The following is a 19,755-nucleotide window of genomic DNA, read 5'->3' on the forward strand; positions in this document are numbered from 1 at the left end:
CCTTGAACCCTTGTACCAGGGAGCCCAAGGCATCTTTTTCCATTCTGTGGCCTTTGATAGGTTCACTCCCACCAAAGTTCACCCCCTGTCTCATCTCTCAGGGGATGATGTGTCTGTGGTGGGTGCAGTGGGAGGTGTAGGGGTGCAATCACAGCACAGTATGGGCAGCAGGAGCTGGAGCCACCACCCTCTGCCTCCAGTGTGTTTCACAAGATGAGCAGCAGCACTGTTGCTTTCGTATTTGCCTTTTGTTACCCTCAGAGAGTGGAAACCTGTGCTCTGAGCACTGGGAGCTGTTACAAACACTGCTCTGGGGAGAAGTCCCTACAAACAGCCTGCAGCAAGCACCCAGCACCCAACACTCCCAGCTCAAGCACCTGCAGGCTGGCAAAACCCTGAGCCATCCAAAGCAAGGTCTTATCAATGGGAAGTGCCAGCCAGGCCTAAGCAACACTGAGCTGCCCTCCCCACCTCGAGTGGCCATGAAAACACATAGGATTTGTCCAGCTGGGATGGCTCCCGGTCAGGCATTTACATTTATGGCTCATGGACAGGTTTTTAAAAATACATCCCAGTGCATGCACGGATGTACTCCAAGATACACTTATATCCACAAGCACATGACCTAGGAGGTGGGTTAGAGCTGAAGTGACTCAGCCTCCCGGTTACAGGAACAAAATTAGCAACCACTCATAGACGTCTTATGTCTTAGATGGGGCTAGATGGCACTGTAAGTTAGTTAATGTCCCTTTGCCTCAGGAGATTTCACTTTGGCATTAAGATCAGTGGAAAACCAGGAAAGCTGGTGCTCCCTAGGGTATATTTTCCAGAGCTGGGCTAGTAATTCACACCAACAGCCTGATTCAACACATTTTCAAGGTACCTAGTTAGAAGATGTGTCCAATAATTTAGTCATTCTCTGGAATTTACTTATTTTTTTGAGAGAATAATTCTTGGCTTGACAGCATTTAAACATATGTTTTCTCCAAATACTTGGCCTACATTTTCCCTTCTTTAATTTATCCCATTTCTCCTCATTAACCCCTGCCCCACCACCCCCGTTGTTCCCATGCTGGATCCCTCTACCTCTCCCGGGAGAACAGTGATGAAATGACATTCGCCTCCCAGACCTCCTGGCACATCACCGTTTCTCCTCAGGATCAGCCCAGCGGGGCAAAGAGCCCTTTGGCCCGGAGCCCCTGAATCATTTAAGGATGCACAGCTGAAATGGAGCAAAGCAAAGTGGTGGAGGGAGGCGAGGACCGGCCTTGGAGGGACAGTGCCTGGCTGTATTCAGGTCAGAGCATTCCGGTCCCACGGCCTCGGGTGTCTGCCTGAGCTGGTTGGGAGATGAACGAGTAAGGATCTGCCCTAATCTCACACCCAGACCTTCCAGAGCCTCTGCACTCTGGTGAGCACGCTGTGGCTGATGGCACCGTGCCACCACAAGGGAACGGCATCCACGTGGCTGGGGAGGAAGGGGGACGTGCAGTCCTGGTGCAGCACATCTGCCCCTGGGGCTGGGAAGAGGGTGGCCACCTCTTTAACAGAGACCCTATCCATGTATCTACCACTCCGATGGGTATCTCTCCCATCAGTTAACAGAGGGAGCAACCCTCTGGGGGAAAGAGAAAAAAAAGCTCACCAAACCCCCAAAATCCCCAAAACACTCCTCCCAGCACAGGATCCCATCAGCTCCTTGACTGCCTAGGTCATTCATGCCTGTGAATTTCCTCAAGTAACAGATTAGTCACGTACATTTGCAATGGCAGCGATTCTGCCAAATAGCTGAGGAGCAGGGCAGGAGAACAGCAGCAGGACAAAAACAGGCAGAGGAGGGGAGAGGAGAAACAAAACATTTCTTCCTTTTCTCCCATGCCCCTTTGGTTTTCAACAGTGTCTGCATGCACAAGCTGCTAAACAGCTGCATCACGTGGCGGTGAAATCCGGGTGTTATCTGGCCAGAGACTTGAACAACTCTGTCTTTCCTTTTTCACCCCCGAGCTGGCAGAAGCATTGCCCAGCAGCCAGAGCACTGACAGCTTCTGTAAGGTTGGGACCAAAAGCCTCCCATAGTAGGAACAATGTTTGGCAGCTGGGAAAACCTCTCAGTTGAGCTCCCATCTTTGGAGTGACTGACAAATGCCAGACCCCGGCAGGGCTGACATAGGCTCAGGGCTGCAAAGTGTCCCACTCAGAGGCGAGTCACTCAGAGAGGAAAACAAACAGGAAAAGGTCCCCAAAAGCTCCTGATTAGTATGTGGCTTACTGCAAACAGTTACTTTCTTCTTCCAATAGCAGGCATGACAAATCACCGCTGTCACTAGAGCAGCAGCGCGTGGAGCTGCGAGCAGGTCAGACTGCTCCTCTGTGCTGTGCATGCTGTGTCAAACTGCCCCTGTCCCGAGGACCTCCCAGCCACGAATGGCCTGGTAGGTAACAAAGAGGGAGATTCAAAGCAAGAACACCTGAGTGATCCAGTAACAAGGTGGGGAAAAAATGCAGGCTGTTTTGGGTCATATGAATTGTGTATACATTCCCAGACACTCAGTCTGCCCCTAGTAGTTCAGGGAAATGCTAAACGGGCAGCATGGCCTGGAGAAACTGTAAGGAGGGGAAAAGCAGACGAGTGCCTGGGGGAAAGCTGATGAGCTGGTTTTCAAGACAAGCGTTACTGCTGCAATAAGAGATAGGGGCACATGTAGGCGTTCCCTGTCCTGGTAATAAATAACAGCTACAAAACTCTCATTAACCTCTGTAAAATATGTTGGTTCTGCCAGCCCATCCATCACTAACCTGTCTGTTACTGTGGTACTCACTTCAGCTGTCCCAGAAAAGACAGAAAACACAGCAGGACAGCCACAGCATCCCACATTCCAGACAAAGGGAGTCACAATTGCAAAGGATGCATCCTTGTTGTCATAAAAATGATGCTCCCTTCTTGTATCCTCTGGCTTAGGGGGCAGCACTGAAAAAGGAGACTAAAATACAAGCATCACTTTTGAGACAGGAACTTCACTATAACACAAAATAAAGAAACAAAAAAAAGACTACCTTGGGAATCTTCTACCTTTCCTTCCTAGGAACAAGCAGCCCTGGGGCTTGGCCTGAGCATCTGGCCCGGTGAATTCACTTGCAGCCCAAAGAAAGCCTGGCTCCATTCATCAGCATGGATAGGAAGAGTCAAGTCTCCTCCTCTCACCATCCCACTTCCTGGAGGGGAATTCAAGGAACAAGTGGCCTGATAGTGCTGAGAGGAGTTCTGTCCCACATGCTGCCAGGCTTCCCACGCTGTCCCATTTCAGAAGTAGCATGGGGAGGAGGGGGAAATGCATAAATCAGAGTCTGATACTTGGCGCTACACCAGGACATAGATTAGACTACTCAATCATTTTAATTGCTATCCAACAATAATAATCTATTTAGGTGATTTACTCTAAAACATGCATAGCACTTTGGTATGTTTATAATGCTAATTGGGAAGGTCCTGAACCAAACAGCCACCCTGGCTAGCCAAGCTGTGTATTTGGGGAGATTTATTTGGTTAGCTGTTTTCAGAACTTCACTAAAATACTGCTTTTCTTAGCTTTTTTTGCTTCAACATATATATTTTTGTCTATTTACTTGTCAATCTCATGTATTTAGCAGACATAAAAAAATGCAGAGCAGTAACCAAAATTACACACACTTCCCATGCAACACAGGGTTATTCTTCCATGTCTTGTTTCTGCCCTGCATATTTAATTTTGTACTCCTGTGAGGACTTGGGTGCTCAGGAAGAATGCCATTTTTAGAATTACCAGACATAAGTAGCTGCAGCTACATAAATAAGGAGTATGTCAAGATCTGAGGAGAGCCAATGGTTTTACTAGGTCACCAGTTAACCCCCATGGCCAGAAGTGCAGGTGTGAAGGAGATAATCCACCTCCGAGACAGATCCCAGCATGCCTCCATGGGAGTTTTGTGCTTCACAGAGGCACTTTGCTCTCCCTTAAGAAAGATGGTACGTCAGAAGAAGTTCCTCCTGCTTTACCTGCACTGTTTGTACCTGTGTTATTGCAGGTAGGCACTGGGAAGGATGTGTTGGGTATGCAGAAGCTGTTACCCACAATATACTGAGCAAAACCACAGCGAAAAAGATGGTGCAGCCTCTGCTCTGGCTGTATTTATCCCACATGTCAATGAACAATAAAAACAGGGCACTGAAAAATAAACCTCACTGCTTCAAAAAGCCCCCAGGAGAGTTTTGTCATTGGTATCATATTTTTTTGTTTATTTCTGATATTTTTTTTACTGTTGAAGTTGACATCTTTTTCCTTCTGCTGAACCAGCATTTCCTGACAGCAAACCATGGTCAGAAATTTTCCATCCAGCCCTGAAGTGTGTTTTAACATTTGGTGCTTGTGCATGCTTATGAAAAGAGGTTAATGTCAATCTCAGAAAATTATCTACATGATGTTCAAAAGGGTACCAAGAGTGAGGAGCAGCACCTGCATTTAGGGAAGTCCAGACACTCTCTTGTTTCTTTGCCTCAGAGTTGGGGTCAGCTCTTCTCTGCTCTTTTACATTTGTAATGGTGATCCTCCTTTGCATGTTTACTGCCCAACTGACCTGTCACTTGGAAAAAATCCTTCCATGGGGAACACTCTTTCGTGACACAGCACATCCCCTTCCAAACACCCTGGGGACATTCTGATTGTTTTAAAACCAAACATCTTGGAAAAGAGCAGTGTTCTCCCAACAAACAGCAGTACAGTCAGGCCTCAGAAGCAAACAAGCAAGGCAGGAGCTTGTGGGAGGAGATGGTAATAAATACAACAGTCAGCTTCTTAATCACCATCCCCAGTGCCTGATAACCATTACCTTGTTTCAGTGCATAACAGTGACAGGACAGCCCTCCACATTTGGAGGACTTTACCCAGCAAAATCTCCTCAGGGATGAACAAGCAATGAAGTGTAAACACACCCAAGAACTTTTAAAGGTTGGAAAAGGAAAATCTCTTATGCCGTGAGAGTCATCAGGCATGAGGCAGCCTGGGCACAGCAGCCTCCGGTCTGCAGCAGCTGCACTCAGCAAGCCCAAGAGTCAAGGCTTTTTTTGGGAGCAGGGGTGGACACAGTGAAAACCAGCCTGTCCTTACTCAGAACTCCTGCCTTCAGGGCACTCAAGCCAAAGCTGTCTTATTGTGCTTTTAAAAGAAGGCAAATGCAAACAAGGCATCATTTCCTTCAAAGCCTGGCACTTCTCCTCCGCTGAGACATCTAGAGCTGCTATCGTCACCAGGAGGCGAAGCCGGTTTATGAGGGGGAGGAGGAAGAGTTAAACCAAACTCATCAACCCACCCAGTGTCATCAGCCAGCAGCTCTGAGCACACTCTCACCACGGGGAAGCGGCGGAGAGACACGACATCCCAGCAGCACGTCCAAGAGAGGATGTGCCCTAAAGGACGCAGCTGATTCATCATCCCGCTCTGGAATCTCGGGCAGTTTCAGCTGCAGAGGCCTGACCTGCTTGGCAGCCAGCCGGCCGGCATCAGCTGCCTCCTGGAAAAGGGAAAGAACAAATAAAAAGCTTTGAAACGACAGAGTGGGCAGAGGAATGGGGAGGAGGGGAAAGGAGGGAGTGTGTGGTGGGGGGAAGAGGTGGCCTTGCAGGCTCTGGTTGAGTAAGAGGCTAATTCCCCCCCACTCCCTGACCGCGACTCCATCTAATTACCCTGTTTCCTCTGAGCTGATTGGAAAGTGGCCTTGTGTCTGGAAAAGGCAGTAAGCATCTTACATGCATCTGTTCCACCTAATCCCTAATAACTAGTGCCTGTGTGTTCCGGGAGAGGAGGAGGAGGAGGAGGTGGGGGAGGACAGGCAGGGAAGGGCCGGGAAGGGTTTCCCATGTAGGCTGCCATGTGGCAGAGGGCAGGGAGGCCTTGTGGCCTGGGCCGGGGGCTTTCAGGGAACTAACATTGTTCCTCTTCCGCCTGTTTCACAATCTGGAGGCCCTTTCCTCCTTCCCCTTGCAATAATAACAAATTTTATTTTTAAAAAAGAAAAAAAGAAAGAAAAAAATGCAAGAGACTTGTGGCTGGGAATAAGGGCACATTTTGCTGAGCCTCGCTGCACTTGGGATCTGTTTAAGCCACTCGTTTTCCCCTTGCCCTAATCCTGCATTATCCTTTAGGCATGACGTTCAATTCCTGAAGGGGGGTGGGAAGTGCTCTCCAGGGCCCTGCCTGGTTTGCCCAGGAATTTGGATTGCACTTTTTATGTGCAGCTCCGGGAAGGGGCAGAGGGACAATTACGCAGCTGTTTAGTAGCCAGGCAGGCACATTTTCAGCGAGCTCTTCCTAGTGGGACCTAATTCAGCTCGAGGAGAGCACAGGGATAAACATCTCCATTTGCCAGTAAAAGGATTGTCACATCTGGAATTTACACAAGTTACGAGGAGCCAGGAGCCACTATTTCGTTTCACTTGCGTGGTGTCATAAAACATGTTAGCACTTTAAAAGCGTTGCGGGGCAGATGGATGCAGGACAAGGACAACAACTCCCACAGCCCTGCCATGCCCCCACCCTCCCCTGCCACCATCGCGGGACACCAGACTCAGCCCTGCATCTTGCTCAATGCCCTCAACTTTGCTCCAGCCCCTGGGAAAGGAGGCTTTTGGCCTCCAACGCTGCCAGCTGGCTTCTCTTCTCCGCATTATAGTCCCAGGAGGCTGGGAGAGAGACCCGCTGTGCCCCCTGCACACCTCACAGGGAGTGCCAGCCTTCCCCTCAGGCTCAGCCCACGTGGAGGAGGACTCAGCAAGGGATGGCTTTAAACCAGTTTCAAAAAGGTTGGCTGTGCCTCTGTGGGCTGTTTATTTCCAAGAGCTTTCCACATTTATCCAGCCAGTTTTCCACTGTTTTGCTTTTGGATTTTTTGCAGTTGCAAGCTTTGAGCGCTCCTCCTTGCAAGAGTCTCCTCGCTCATCCCTCAGCACACTAATGGTGCCAGAGGTGGTGATGGGCCCTGTGAGCTGAATTCCCATAGGAAGCCCCTGTCCTCACCCCAGCAAAAACACTGGGAAGCCTCCTGAAAAGAGCAGTGGGATACTGCAGGCATCCACAGGCTGGACCCATCCCATTCATTAACAGCAGATATAAAAATTAAGGGGAAGAAGATGAGGTCAATGGCCTTTTGACCTTTGACACTTCTCATCTGCACACAGGCCTTAAGGATGAGCAAGGCAAAACCCACCAGTCCGTATTTCCCTGTTTGTTTTTTCTCTCACTTTGTCTCACGGAGTGGTGGTGACCCAAGAAATCTGCTGCCTGCTGATTTTCATTATGGACCGAGCCACACTGAGTGGGAAAATCAGAACAAGCACAAAAGTCATCTCTCGGCCCCCCATGCTGTTTGTGAAACACCATGCAGAGGTAAAGGCCTTCAGGTTACCATGTGGAAACCCGGCTGTGATTTACACCTCCTCCTCATCCTCCCTCCAAGGGACAAAGGGCTGCCTTGGGGAGGCTCACTTTGCCCTGCAGAGGACTGGCAGCATCACTGCTCAATTTGCTGCTTGCTGACAGGGCACAATCCCAGCTTTTGTGAGTCATCCACCTAGCCCATGCCGTATGGGATCCACAGCCTGGAGTCCCACCAATGCTCACACGAGTCTGTTGGGGAGCAAACCTTATGTCAGGGATGGCTGCCCTGCAGTGGCACACACAGCAGTAGCTGTGCAAGGGTGATGGGAGATGGGGAGAGCTGGCTGCCTTCTGCTTGAGCTCTCGTGACTGACCAGAAAAGTGAAGTGAAAGAGCACAGTGGGAAGCTGCAAGGTCACACTTTGCTTCTAGTGTTGTCCAGATCCTTCTGCAGAGCCTTCCAACCCTCCACATACATAATTCATCCCATGTTGGTCTAACTAAAGTTAAAGCCCCTTGAGGTAAGTTGGTGCAACTTTCTCATGAGTGCAGGCTCCTGACACTGTAAGATTAGCAGCTAAAAGAAAAAAGAAAAAAAAAAGAAAAAAAAAACCCCAAAACAGCACTTTAAAGTGTCTTCAAAACCTCCATCTTTAGGTAACAGATAAGTGGCATAAACAAAGTAATGTGCCCACAACCACAGGCAGTTTTCTGTTAGTTCAGGCTGAAGTACTCCGAAAAGGGAGGTCACCTTCCTCCCAAAGCTGCAAAGATGACTTCAGGGAGGAGCTGTGACCACAGGTGTCCCTGCAGCACATACTTGCCTGAATGTGTGAGGGTTGGCATGGAATATAAACAGTAGCAAGCAGATGGTGTTTTAGGAGGAGAAAATATCAAATTTATGGCCAGAGGTTGTGCTTACAGTTACAACTGCAGCCTCACCACCTCCTCCTCAGTATTCTTACCAGCCATGCCACAATGGCTCCAGCCCTCTGAACAACACCTTTTCCATAGCTTGGTCATTGCACCCTCATGAAAAAGAATCCAAACAGGCCAACCTGCTCCTCAGAAGACACACTGGCATGAGCTCTGCTCCCCAGCTGCATCTCCAAATGACAGGAGTTGCAGAGGGGGAAGAAGGAAGAAAATGTGGCTCAAACAGGTCTTTTCTATTAAAGAGTCAGCACAGGAGGAGATTTACTTGCACCAGAGTGCAAAAGACTGCCAAAACTTCCCTAGCACTTATTTGCAGAGCTGGGAGGAGAGCAGGGAGGTATGGCCACCTAGGCTTCCCTCAGTTAGTGCCTGTAGCAAGAGCAAGCGCTCACAGTTCAGGAGCTGTGTCTCACGGTCCTGTGCCGTACACAGAAAGTGTCAGCCAGTTCCTCAGTACCTTGTATTCTTTGAGATCCCTTTCAAAGCCTATTTAAGGGTATCTAAAACAACATTGGTGTTTGCATGACAAATCCCACACGCTGCATACACAGACATGGTGGTGTTCAAAAGTGCTAAAGAAATAAATTCACTGTATCCTGCTTCATGCTCTGCATATGGCACCATGCTCCCAGCCTAGAAGGAAATAAGACAATCACTATATTGTATGATATGGGTTAGAATGAAGTGGCTATTTTCTACTGTGCTTTCATTAAGGTCCTGTCTTTCCGGGATGAAACCTTCATACTTGGGAATACTAAGCAGATTTATTCTGACACCCGTTCTCTGGGGAAAGTCTGCAGCTTCTCAAAGACAGGTCATGGGTACAGCATCTTCATGGTCACAACCCACTGAAGCGCACTCATTATCACCCATCCCAGCTCAGGTAATTAATCCTCAATAGTAATGGCTTGTTTTAATTGTCTGAACTCTGTTAAGGCAGGACCGAGTGCCCTTAACTCCTCTAATTCTAGGAGCTGGATTTTCAGCTCACTTCATGATTTGTTTTTTTCCTTTCACTCTTGCACTGTCTTTGCACTAAATCACATACCATAGACCACACCTTAGGAAAATCCGTATCTTAAGGCCCCTGTCCTGGCCCAGGAATAAGCTGATTTTACATGGAAGATGGCCCTACTTTGAAGGTGTCCCTTCCACCCAAAATGTCTCTAAGATAAAGATATTATACTACTTGAGTGGGGAGAAGCAGAGTCAAAGCTGCGTGAAGCTGGGCTGACCCAGAGCATGGCCAGGGCACTCGGTTCCCCTGGGAGGAGATGCCTGGATCTCCAGGCCAATGCCTGTCCAGAGATGTCTCCTTTGGGGCTGCTGACACTCAGCAGTGAGTATAAAATAATGTCACATGAATGGGCTTGGGGGCAGAGTGACCACTCCTGAAAATCTGAGCCAGAAGCACTCACCCAGGGCTAAGTAGCGAGTGAACTGGCAGAAGCACAAGCCTTCATTCTCCTTCTTGCTGGATCTCTCCTTTAGCCACAGGTTCCATGGTGAAAACTTAGCTGCTGCAACTTTATATAACAATTATGTCACCATTAGATTTCAGAAAACACCTGCAGAATCCAGTTAACTTACCACACCAAAAACCAAGAAAAAACAAGGTACTTCAGATGAAAAGATAAAATGATGACATTGTTTTCAAGGGCAAAGCCTTTACAGTTTATAATTAAATATAACCCTCTATTTGCACTATTAACCAAACTTTAATGGAAATCCTTGAGAACTTTACTTGATACACTTTAATGATAAAATGTAAATAAGGCCTTTTTAAAGCAGGTAACAAACTTCTTTTGCAAACAAGAGAAGGTATTTTGCCCACATCACCAGTGTTACAGGTGATCCAACTGAGGGGCCGAATGGACACAACTTTTCCCTTTCTATATGAACTGATGTAAATCAGAAGCCATTAAACTGGTCATTAAGCATAAGACAAACACAGGGGTATGCTGTGGCTCTAGTACATTCAGCTATGGGTTTATATTTAAATATTTTTACAGTATCTTTTACATTGGTGCTTGGGTACTCCCAGATAGTCAGAGATGCAATTAGATAAAAGAGGCTATTTGACTTTTCATCCTTATTCCTTCCTGCCTTGCTTTTGTGGGTTTAAAGCACAATCTTTCGACTAATTAAACACATTTGAATATTCTGTTGCATGTGCAATGAATGAATAATTAGGCTCAAGAGAAAGATTATGTGCTTTCGAGCTGACACTAACACTTCAGCATAAAGGTACCCCAGGCACCACTAAATGTAACCTATGAGCTCCCGCTAATAGCACGCTGCCTCTGATCTCCAGAGGATTATCTTACTCTGGAGCTCTTATAGGAGCTGTATACTGAAAGGGCTCTGAAACAGATACCCTGTAATTTACATCCCTGCTTAGTGCCTCAGTGAGGAAAGGCGGCCTTTGCTCCAAATTGTAAGTGTTTCTTTCCTTCTCTGCTTTTCAGGTCTGAAGTTAAGGCACATGATCTTCAGGGTGCAGAGTGCTGTAAAAAACCTCTGGGTGGTTTCAGGGAAGAAAGAGTATTTTTTTGCTTTTTTTTTTTTAATTTTAAATTCATATTCAGTACCACTTTTTTCCCCTATAATCACAGAGAAACCTCTTAAATAAATTATACTAGACAAAATCCCATCTATCTGCTGCAAAATTAAAGATATTTGCTGCTTTATCCTCACCAAGCACTACGTCCTAGTGCTATTATTTACTATACCTCATAAATATCAGTCCTTTTCCTTTCCTCTACTTGGCACTTTTCCCATCAATTTTACGCTGCTGCATTTTGTTTTTGTTGTTGTTTTTTAACAGAGGTTACCCTCCCAGCCACCACATGATAGTGATTTTTTTCCCCCCATTTTGTGGTTGGACCAGCTCAGACAACTAGATAAATATTGTGGGGAGCTGACCCTTAAATATCAGGTTTTCCTGTATTTTTTCACAGAGGTCTTTATTTCCTCAAGTTGTAGGTGGTCTCCTTAAGACAGCAGGGAGACGAAACTGGTGTAGTGAAAGGAGGGGGAAAAGAAGAAGCAGAAAAATCCCCTTAGGATGTTTCCTGTGGTAAAACAGAGTAAGGAATATTTTCAGAAACAGTAAGAAATATTTTTGGGCAGCTCCAGGAAAATTCAAATCCAAATCTTCTGTGAGGTTCAGTGAACCCCACACATTGTGCATTTCCTCCAAAACCCAAAGCCAGGCAACTTGAACCTGATTTTGGAGTGAGTAATGGGGACCCTGGCATTTCTGCACCCCTTGGCAGTTGTGAAGAGGGTTGTGTGGTTTTTTTTAAGATGTCTGTTTTTTCAGAGTAAAGTTTTGCTTTAAAAAACAGTGGGCTAGCTACTGAAAATCAGCCCCTATTGTCAGCCACAGATCCAGATGAGGGGCAAAGCTCCTTTACCAGCAGTACAGCTTTAGCATAAGCTATCTGCAAATTTCCTCTTATCTGAAAATGATACCTGGACAGGCCAGGAGATAACAACAGGCGTGTAGCCTCAATGTCAGCAATACCTGTGACATTGCTAGCATTTCCCTCTGGTTAGCATGCCATATCACACCGTGCCATTGCAGTTCAGTCACTTCTCCACAGGGTCAGCCCCCTTAAGAAACCTCCTCCAGCAGGAGGCTGGCTTACGCTTGTTGTTGTTGTTTACACTGTCAATAGGGCATGTCCTCTGCCGGCACTCAGGAGAACTGTACCAGAGAAGATGCAGGACCTGTGTCAGTGTACTTGATCCCTGGATTTCATCACACATGACTTCACTGCAACTGCTTTGCTTTACCCCTTGCTCAACAACAAAGAGGTACCTCGACTTCAGAGCTTTGTATCTGTGTGTAGACTTCAAGGCTGACATACCTCAACATTGAGAATAAAGTGAAAATCTCCTTTGCTGTTCCATAAACATGCAGTTTGGAAAGTTCAGGGATGAAACAGGTGCTCAGCTAGGGAACATTTTGTGCTGGTCCCAGCTTATGGTGGCCAACTCCAAACAAAGCTGCTCCTCTCCCTGGGCCATAGATAGTCAGGTTGGCCCTACTGCTACCCTTCTGGAGCCCACTTCCAGCCATGGTGGAGCTGCTCCATGCCACTCATTGTGCTCCACTTGTGAGGCTTTCAGGTTGCAGGTACTTGACACGGGCATCTGCTGGGACCCTTCTTCACTTTTCTCAAAGCCCTTTTCTATTGGGAAGGAAACCCCAAAGTGTCTGCCTATTCACATGGAAACATACCACCTATCTCAATTGGAGCTGCTGAGGCAGCTTGCTAAACTTAATTACCAGTTCCAAGGCTGAGACAGTGAATGACAGGTCAATTCATGCAGTGAGCTAGCAAAGATTGCTGATAAGTGCTTTCTAATTGAAAGGATGATAAAACAACTATTAGTCACTGAGGAGCTTGAAGAATGGGTTAGTCCTGGGATTTTTTACACTATGAAGAGCAAGAGGTGCTAATCTCATCAGCACTCTGTTGTCATTTCCTACCAGCCTAGTCACTCAAAAGGTCCAGGAGGGATCATGAGTGACATTGCAGAGGGGTGACCAGTCACCGCTCCCTCAGTCCTATTAAGGAGATTGAATAGAAATAATCATTAGCAACATGGATAAAGTCTATTGGACTCTGGAGAACATCAGACATTTCTGTGAATTAGGGAAAAATCAAAGAACAAAAAATAACCTCTTGCACAGATCTCCCTTGGGAAACCAGTTGTGTTAACAACACGATGTATCCTTCACTTTTTTACCCAAAGTGTAAGATGGAGGCTGTGGCATCAGAGGTCCAGGTATTCAAGGCTGGGCTCCAGCAGCAGCAATGATCTGCTGCATACAAGCAGTTTGAAACTTGGAGGCTGAACTTTGCCCTAGAAAAACTTCTAGATGGGCACACGTACCTGTTTGTCACTCAGGCATCAGGACAGTCACTCTGGCAGCAGGGCACAGCAGTCATACAGGATGAGAAATGCTCTTAGGTTGTCACAGCACGAAAAAAGTCAGTAGAGCTGCATTGCAAAAGCCCTGTGCCTAGACATGACCCAAAAGTTATTTTCTGCTGCATTAAGTGACACAACACTGGGTGCTGAGAAGGCAAGGAAACAGCAACCACCCATTAGCAGGAACCTCTGCTGCCTTGTTTCCACACTGTGCAACCCTGGATGATTTTTTTTCTGCTGCTTCTCTTTCCTTTCCTCCTCTTTTGCCAGTCTTTCTAGACCAGGAGATGTTCAGAGTGAGACTGCCAGTGTACTTCCTCTGTGCCTAACACGAAGGGCTACAGTCCTGGCTAAAGGCTCTGGGTACTGCTGTCACATGAATAATCATCCAGGACACTTGCACACACCCCATTGCTGAAATAATAGACATTTTAGAGGTGAGCCTGGGACATGGCCAAGTGACACAGGCCACAGAACACGTATAAAGTGAGGTTTTGCCAAAGGCAAAAGGTCAGGGCATTTTTGCACCCTTAAGAAGCAGACTTCACTTTCTGCGTTAGGACATGCCTTACTTTCCCTTTTCTTCCTCACCAACATCCACACAGAGTTCACACTACATGGCATTTGGCATCTGCAGTGTGAAGCCCAACATTTTCCAGGAGGTTGCAGTACTCCCAAAATAGTGTTTTCCATGTTTAACTAGTGACATATTTGCTGTCTCTCCATCAAAAATTGTGTAAATTCTTTCTACAAAGACCATTTTGCATGGAAAAGAGTGTGCCTGGCTGGTGCGTCTGACTAGATATTGACATGAGGGAAGAGAGACAATATTTACACTAACCAGTGTGTGAAAGTAGTCCAATGATGGCATGATAACTGTGCTTGTATTTATGGATTCAATGAATTTGTAAATAAATTCCAGATCGCCAAACTCTTGGAAGCGCAGAGCAGTCTTGATCACCTCATTCTTGTACTCAGTACATTTGCCTCAAATCAAAAGCCCGTGGCTATGGACAGACACCTTCTTCACAGTCAGATGTGCAGGTAGATATTTTAGCAGAGCTGCATGAGACAAGTCGGATCAGCAGCTCTGCCAGTAAAATCTTTGAGATGTAACTTGCAGAGGAGGGGTAGGGCAAAACATTCATCCAGCAACTGCAGCCAAAACATTCTTCCAGCAACTTTGGACCAACATGTCCAAAGCCAGGAGTGTAGTGACTACAATATTATGGTAACATTTAAACCAGGAGCCTCATATAGTGCCTGACCATAAATGAAGGTCACCTTGGGCCACTCACTTTGCACCACATCTCAGGCTTGATCTCCATACACTCTCCATGTTATAATTATCTATCAAATATAATTATGCATATATAAGTATGCATCAAATATGTATTGGTTTAGTTTATGTAGTCTCTAAGAGTACTATCCCTGTTGCACAGGCACCTATATTGGTATAAAACTTTACTGACTAAGTAAAATATATTCCTATAATATTTTTATTTATTTATGGATTTTTTTAAAAATATTTGTTTATACTTACATAAATATTTCTAACTTAAGGATAAGCTGTGCCACTCTACATCCATACAAACTCCTATGTGTCCATTCTCACTGCAAGCTTTTCTACTGGTGTTTGGAAAAGTGCACCTTCTGAAGCAGCCCAGTCCATGGTTGTGGTGGTTATAAAGCTCCAATATACCTCCCAATAAAGGCTCCCCCCCGCCATTTTCACACATACTATGGATTAAAGAAACATATCTCAATGCCACAGAAGCTTTTCTCTTTCACTCCATGTTTTTATCATCAGTGAACATCCTTTGGATCAAAGATTGTTGTTTGATCCCAACAAAAGGTTAACAACAGTGTTAGCAGTGCTTAGGCAGTTCTTCCAAATAGCCTACCTAGGGGTACACTACAAATCAGATCAGGCAACTGATCCCCTTTTATTTTAATAAAAACATGTTTAATTTTTCAGGGTCTCTTTTTTTTTTTTCTTGAAACATTTTTTCAAGCCAGCTGCAGCTGCATCCTTCATCTCCTCAAGCCACAGCCTGAATTAGCATCCATTTAAATTAATAAGACAGATATCCCAAGTTTTATGTTTCATACTCACAGCCAAGCTGAGCAGATGTGATGCATGTTTACAAATGCAGAGACATTTTGGGAGTTGCCCTGTTTGATGTCTGGACTTGTTTTGTACACACTCCTCATATTGCTGAGAGTTCTTGGGGGAGGACCCTTCCATGATGACTTTACTAAATGAAATAAAATGAAGCCTCCTTCTGTTTAAGTCAAAGAGAACTTGGCTTAAAGCTTTTTTTCTTCCTTTTTTTTTCCAGTTGCAAGATATCTCTTTAGCCTATATCTAACTGTGTCATCAGTAATTAGGCATGTAAAGGAAATCAATCTCAACAGGGATGTAAGATTCAAAACCTGCCAGTAAGCAGTAGATAACAACTCTTTTTAAGCACAAGCTCTTCAAAATTATGCTTATTAGTGGAATACAGTCTCTGAGTCAAAGTCCCAGATAACCTAACAATAATTAATTTTGTTGAAAAGAATAAGCCTGAACTGTTGTGCTGACCACAGGAATACAAACCACTAAGATAAAGCCTGGACAGAGTTCCTCTAGGATGGGAAGTATGAGCAGCAGTGTGACAATTGCAAGGAGGGACAGCAACATAAAAAACAAACTTACCAACAAAATAAAAAAAAAACCTCCTCCAACACAAATTTAGGCCTGGGAAATGCATGTCAGCCAGTAAGGAACTCTGTTCCAGTTAGCCTGGAGATTCACAGTGTGCTGACCAGGTGCAAACCACAAGGACCACTTTGGGGGAATATTTTTTCTCCAGCGGTTGTTTGCATCAAAAAGTTTTCTCTGATAGTTACTGGCACTAAGATTTCCCACACAAGCAGACAGGAAAACATGGCAAAGCATAGCTATTTTGTGATCATACATGTACTTCCACATCTCTGTACACACACAATCACATGCAAACACTGAAACGGTCAAATGTGGAGCTGAAGAGAGGCAGTGTCCCTTCTTGGTTAAATGTCTGCAAATGTAACATCAGGTTCAAACACTGAGGTGATGTAAATTGGAAATGCTGTGTTTAAATCAGTACAGTAAGGCCATTTTATGCTCATCCAAAATATCTTCTCTAAGTATGTAGGCAGGCCATGCCCTCCTAAATCTGAGCAGATCCACTGAGTCAGAGGTAGTTTACAAATATTTAATTTTATTCTTTTTCCTTCCACCTGGAACATATTAATCCATAAAATTTGGGAAACAAAGAAAACCCACTGCAGTGTATTATTAGATTTTGAAAAGTCCTGCATTCAACAGTTGGAGTTGGAGTTACTTCCAGGAGTTAGATTAACTAAGTTGCTCTAGCAACACAGTTCTTGAGATGCAGTCAGCAAACCAAGACTACAAAAACAAAGAACCCACAAATCAAGCCTACAAGGACAGGCAGCTAGTTCCATTGCTTCTGACAGCAAGGTAGTTTAAGCCCTGCTTTCATTTGGCCATGTGTGTCCTTAGTGATTTTGAAACTGGGAAGGACCTATTAGATATGTTGAATTGGGGTACTGCCAGTAGCTATTGCTTTCAAGACCTTTACACAGTGAGATGGGAAGAATGTGTCCATGAAATAGATACTGGAGCTTGTGTGTTTGTGCATGTGTGCGTCAACTTCAGAAGGAAAAAGGCCTGAATGAGTTAGATCTGTAAACTTAGCTCCCTTTGGGAAAACTCCTCCTCCAGAAACCTTCTACTTTTTCAGAAAACACACATTCTTATTATTCCAGCTCTCTCATATATTTTGTGATTCTGACATGCAGTAAGATCAGTGTCTACCTTGGCATGAAGGACTCCTGAAATTATGGCACAAATGAGGAATAAAACATCAAGACTGCTGCACAGATACACAAACTGATGTATAAGAAGGTTTAACATGCTGCTTAACAATCATGAATAAGAGTGCAAATGTACCCAGATACATCTCTATCTTTGCTTTTACAGTTTACACTTAATGACTTCATTTAGTCAAAATTCTTCTGTATCACAGAAAGAGCCACTAGGAAGACACTTGGAAGTTGAAAGGACATCACAACACTTTGCCTGTCTGTTTCCATCTTGCATCCATACCCTGTGATTTCAATTCTTCCTCCAAGCTGGACTGAAGAGGAATATAAACCAGCTGCCATTCCAGAGCATCACTCTGATAGGGAGGATGTGTGGGTAGAGAGCAGCTCAGAGGACACAAAGCTGACCACTGGTCACACTGCACTGCTTGCTGCATCCCTTGACTCTGTGCCACTTCCAGACTTTTCTTGTAGCTCCATGAGCCCTTTTATCAGCCCTGACACCTAGGAATTGCCTCTCTTTGTGATTTTAGAGCTCCCTGCCCTCTCCATACTGTCAATGGAAGCAGCCAGGCATCTGGAACAATTGGCAGGCCCCTATTGCCCTCCCACAGAGTGGGACAGGCCCTCCCATCAATTTGCTGTCTGGACCGGGAGTGTGGGAGGGGACAGGGGTCCTACCCACATGCAGCCATGGCAGCCGAGCTCAGCTGGGAGGCGCCTGCAGCTCCCAGGTTCAACCCCTCCACATCCAGCAACTGGAATTTCTCAGATGAATGCTCCTGCCCTGGAACTCACTCCCCTTGGCAGCTGCTCAGACCTTGAGTCTAATAACCTTCAGGGCATCATACAAACTTTATTCATTTTGTTTAACCTTTGATTAACTGAGTTTCTTCTACAGTTTTCTCTGGGATTGAGGCCTCCATGGCAAACAGGAGTGAGAAACAAACTGCTTAAGTTTTTCTGCTAAAGACAGCAGGGCAACAAAGTATCCCATGCTATCTAAACCAGAAAACAATACTGAAATGTGTACAAGAAAACAACCTTAACATTGATAAACCTAAAAACACTGTCTGTAAAGAAGTTGACTGCCTCTGCTTCTCCTTCTTTGGTAAAGAAAACATTTCAGACACAGAGCAGGGATATAGCAAAGGGCCAAAATAAAATGCAGAATTAATCTCTTTCTTTCTTTAATTTGTAAAAACACCTGCTATACTAAGGATGCAAGAAAAGTGTTTCTTTCCTCTCTGAGCAATTGCTAGAGCTGCTGCAGAGACATTTTGCAATTGTGAATACAAAAGCAGGTGGTTTACCTGGCAGTCAAGCTGTGGTTATGATGAAAGTCTGAAGACTCTGGTGATGGCATACACATGATCCTCTGTGCTACAGCTCACCCAGTCTCTCTTCTTTTTTTCCATGTCATTGGATTTTGTCATGACGTTTTTGAACCCCTTGCCTGTGGTTTCAGATCATCTCCTCCTTCAAGTGAAGGGACTGCCTCAGGGAAAGACAGCCTAGCCAAAGGCTCTTGTCCTAGTTGCCAGGATGAAGTAGGGGAGGGGAGAGGTATAAGGGATTTTAAAGTGTTCCCTGTAATTTGACAGTTGTTAATCATGTTCCAGCTCTCTTAGTGCCTCCAGCTCCTTCATAACTTAGTACGTACCTGCAGAACTCCAAGGGTTTCTATGGAACTGCATAAGATGAAGAGAAAAAATCCCGAGTTATTCCCAAAGCACTTCAAAATTAATTGGCTAGATTGTGGTGTTGAGGTTTGTTGAGCTTTTTCAAAAATCCTGACAATTTCTGTGGCTCAAAGCAGGGCAGAACTGACTTTCAGAGTCAGTGTGGTTGGAGCACGTTGCATTTCCTCAAAGATAAGAGAAGAGAATAATTTCACACTTTGCCTGGATTTGCAGTAACACTGGAGGTACGTGAATCACAGTGATAAATGTTGCAATGCACAGCGGACTCCTGATTCAAAGTCTTCCCTTTGTGAAGCCTTCCTATCTCTAAGACAGTATGATGTAGCTCTTGGGTAGATCCCAGATGTGGGATCCCACTTCAGCACAAACCACACTGAGAGCTTTGTGGCAGAGATGAGCCCTCTCTTCCTGGCCAGACAGTGCAAACATAGCTCAAACCCGCTCATCTCCTTTGGGTTGGACCTGGTGAGACCTGGAAAAAGGAAGAAACAAACACTACAACTTTTTGTGCCTCAGCCATAGAAAAGGACAATATGTACATGGCTAACACCTACTAACTCAACCATTAATGGTCCATACACTGGGCTTTCAGTTCTACATATTTTCAGTTTGATCCCTGGCAAGGTAAGGTAGCATCCACCACAGATATGCCCTCAGTGTTTTGGGGGAATCAGGCAAAACCCTGTGACTTCAGAATCTAGATCTGCATCCATATTTTGTAGCTACTGCCCAGCCCTGCTTTGCATTAACAGTTTTGGAAAACACCATCACAAGAAGAAGGGAAAAACAAAAGTTTCCTACTCTGTGTGATGAAGATCCCACTTGGGAAATCACCTACCCCACTACTCCTGCAAACAAGATGCCAGGCATAAATATTTCACCCAGCTGAA

General features: G+C 45.4%; 2 long non-coding RNA genes across 6 annotated transcripts in view; one reads left to right on the forward strand and one right to left on the reverse strand.

The window, feature by feature from the left end:
• Positions 1-3,118: 3,118 nt before the first annotated feature.
• LOC120503478 overlaps positions 3,119-19,755 on the reverse strand; it is a 34,346-nt gene continuing 17,709 nt past the window's right edge. Inside the window, exons 4-7 of one of the 5 annotated variants that reach the window (XR_005627753.1) lie at positions 13,251-19,337; positions 9,761-9,868; positions 5,344-5,544; positions 3,119-3,291 (exon numbers count right to left, since the gene is read on the reverse strand). This is a non-coding gene — a long non-coding RNA (uncharacterized LOC120503478). Of the gene's footprint in view, positions 3,292-3,726; positions 5,545-8,625; positions 8,976-9,760; positions 9,869-13,250; positions 19,338-19,755 lie in introns of those variants that run through there. The other 4 variants (XR_005627755.1, XR_005627749.1, XR_005627751.1 and 1 more) reach the window with 4 other exon arrangements.
• On the forward strand, positions 10,602-12,263 carry LOC120503479. Its single transcript, XR_005627758.1, has 2 exons — positions 10,602-10,779; positions 12,026-12,263. It is a non-coding gene; the product is annotated as an uncharacterized LOC120503479 (long non-coding RNA).

This window comes from Passer montanus, unplaced genomic scaffold (assembly GCF_014805655.1).
Source record: "Passer montanus isolate IOZ18808 unplaced genomic scaffold, ASM1480565v1 scaffold26, whole genome shotgun sequence".
In the NCBI taxonomy this organism is placed as follows: domain Eukaryota; kingdom Metazoa; phylum Chordata; class Aves; order Passeriformes; family Passeridae; genus Passer; species Passer montanus.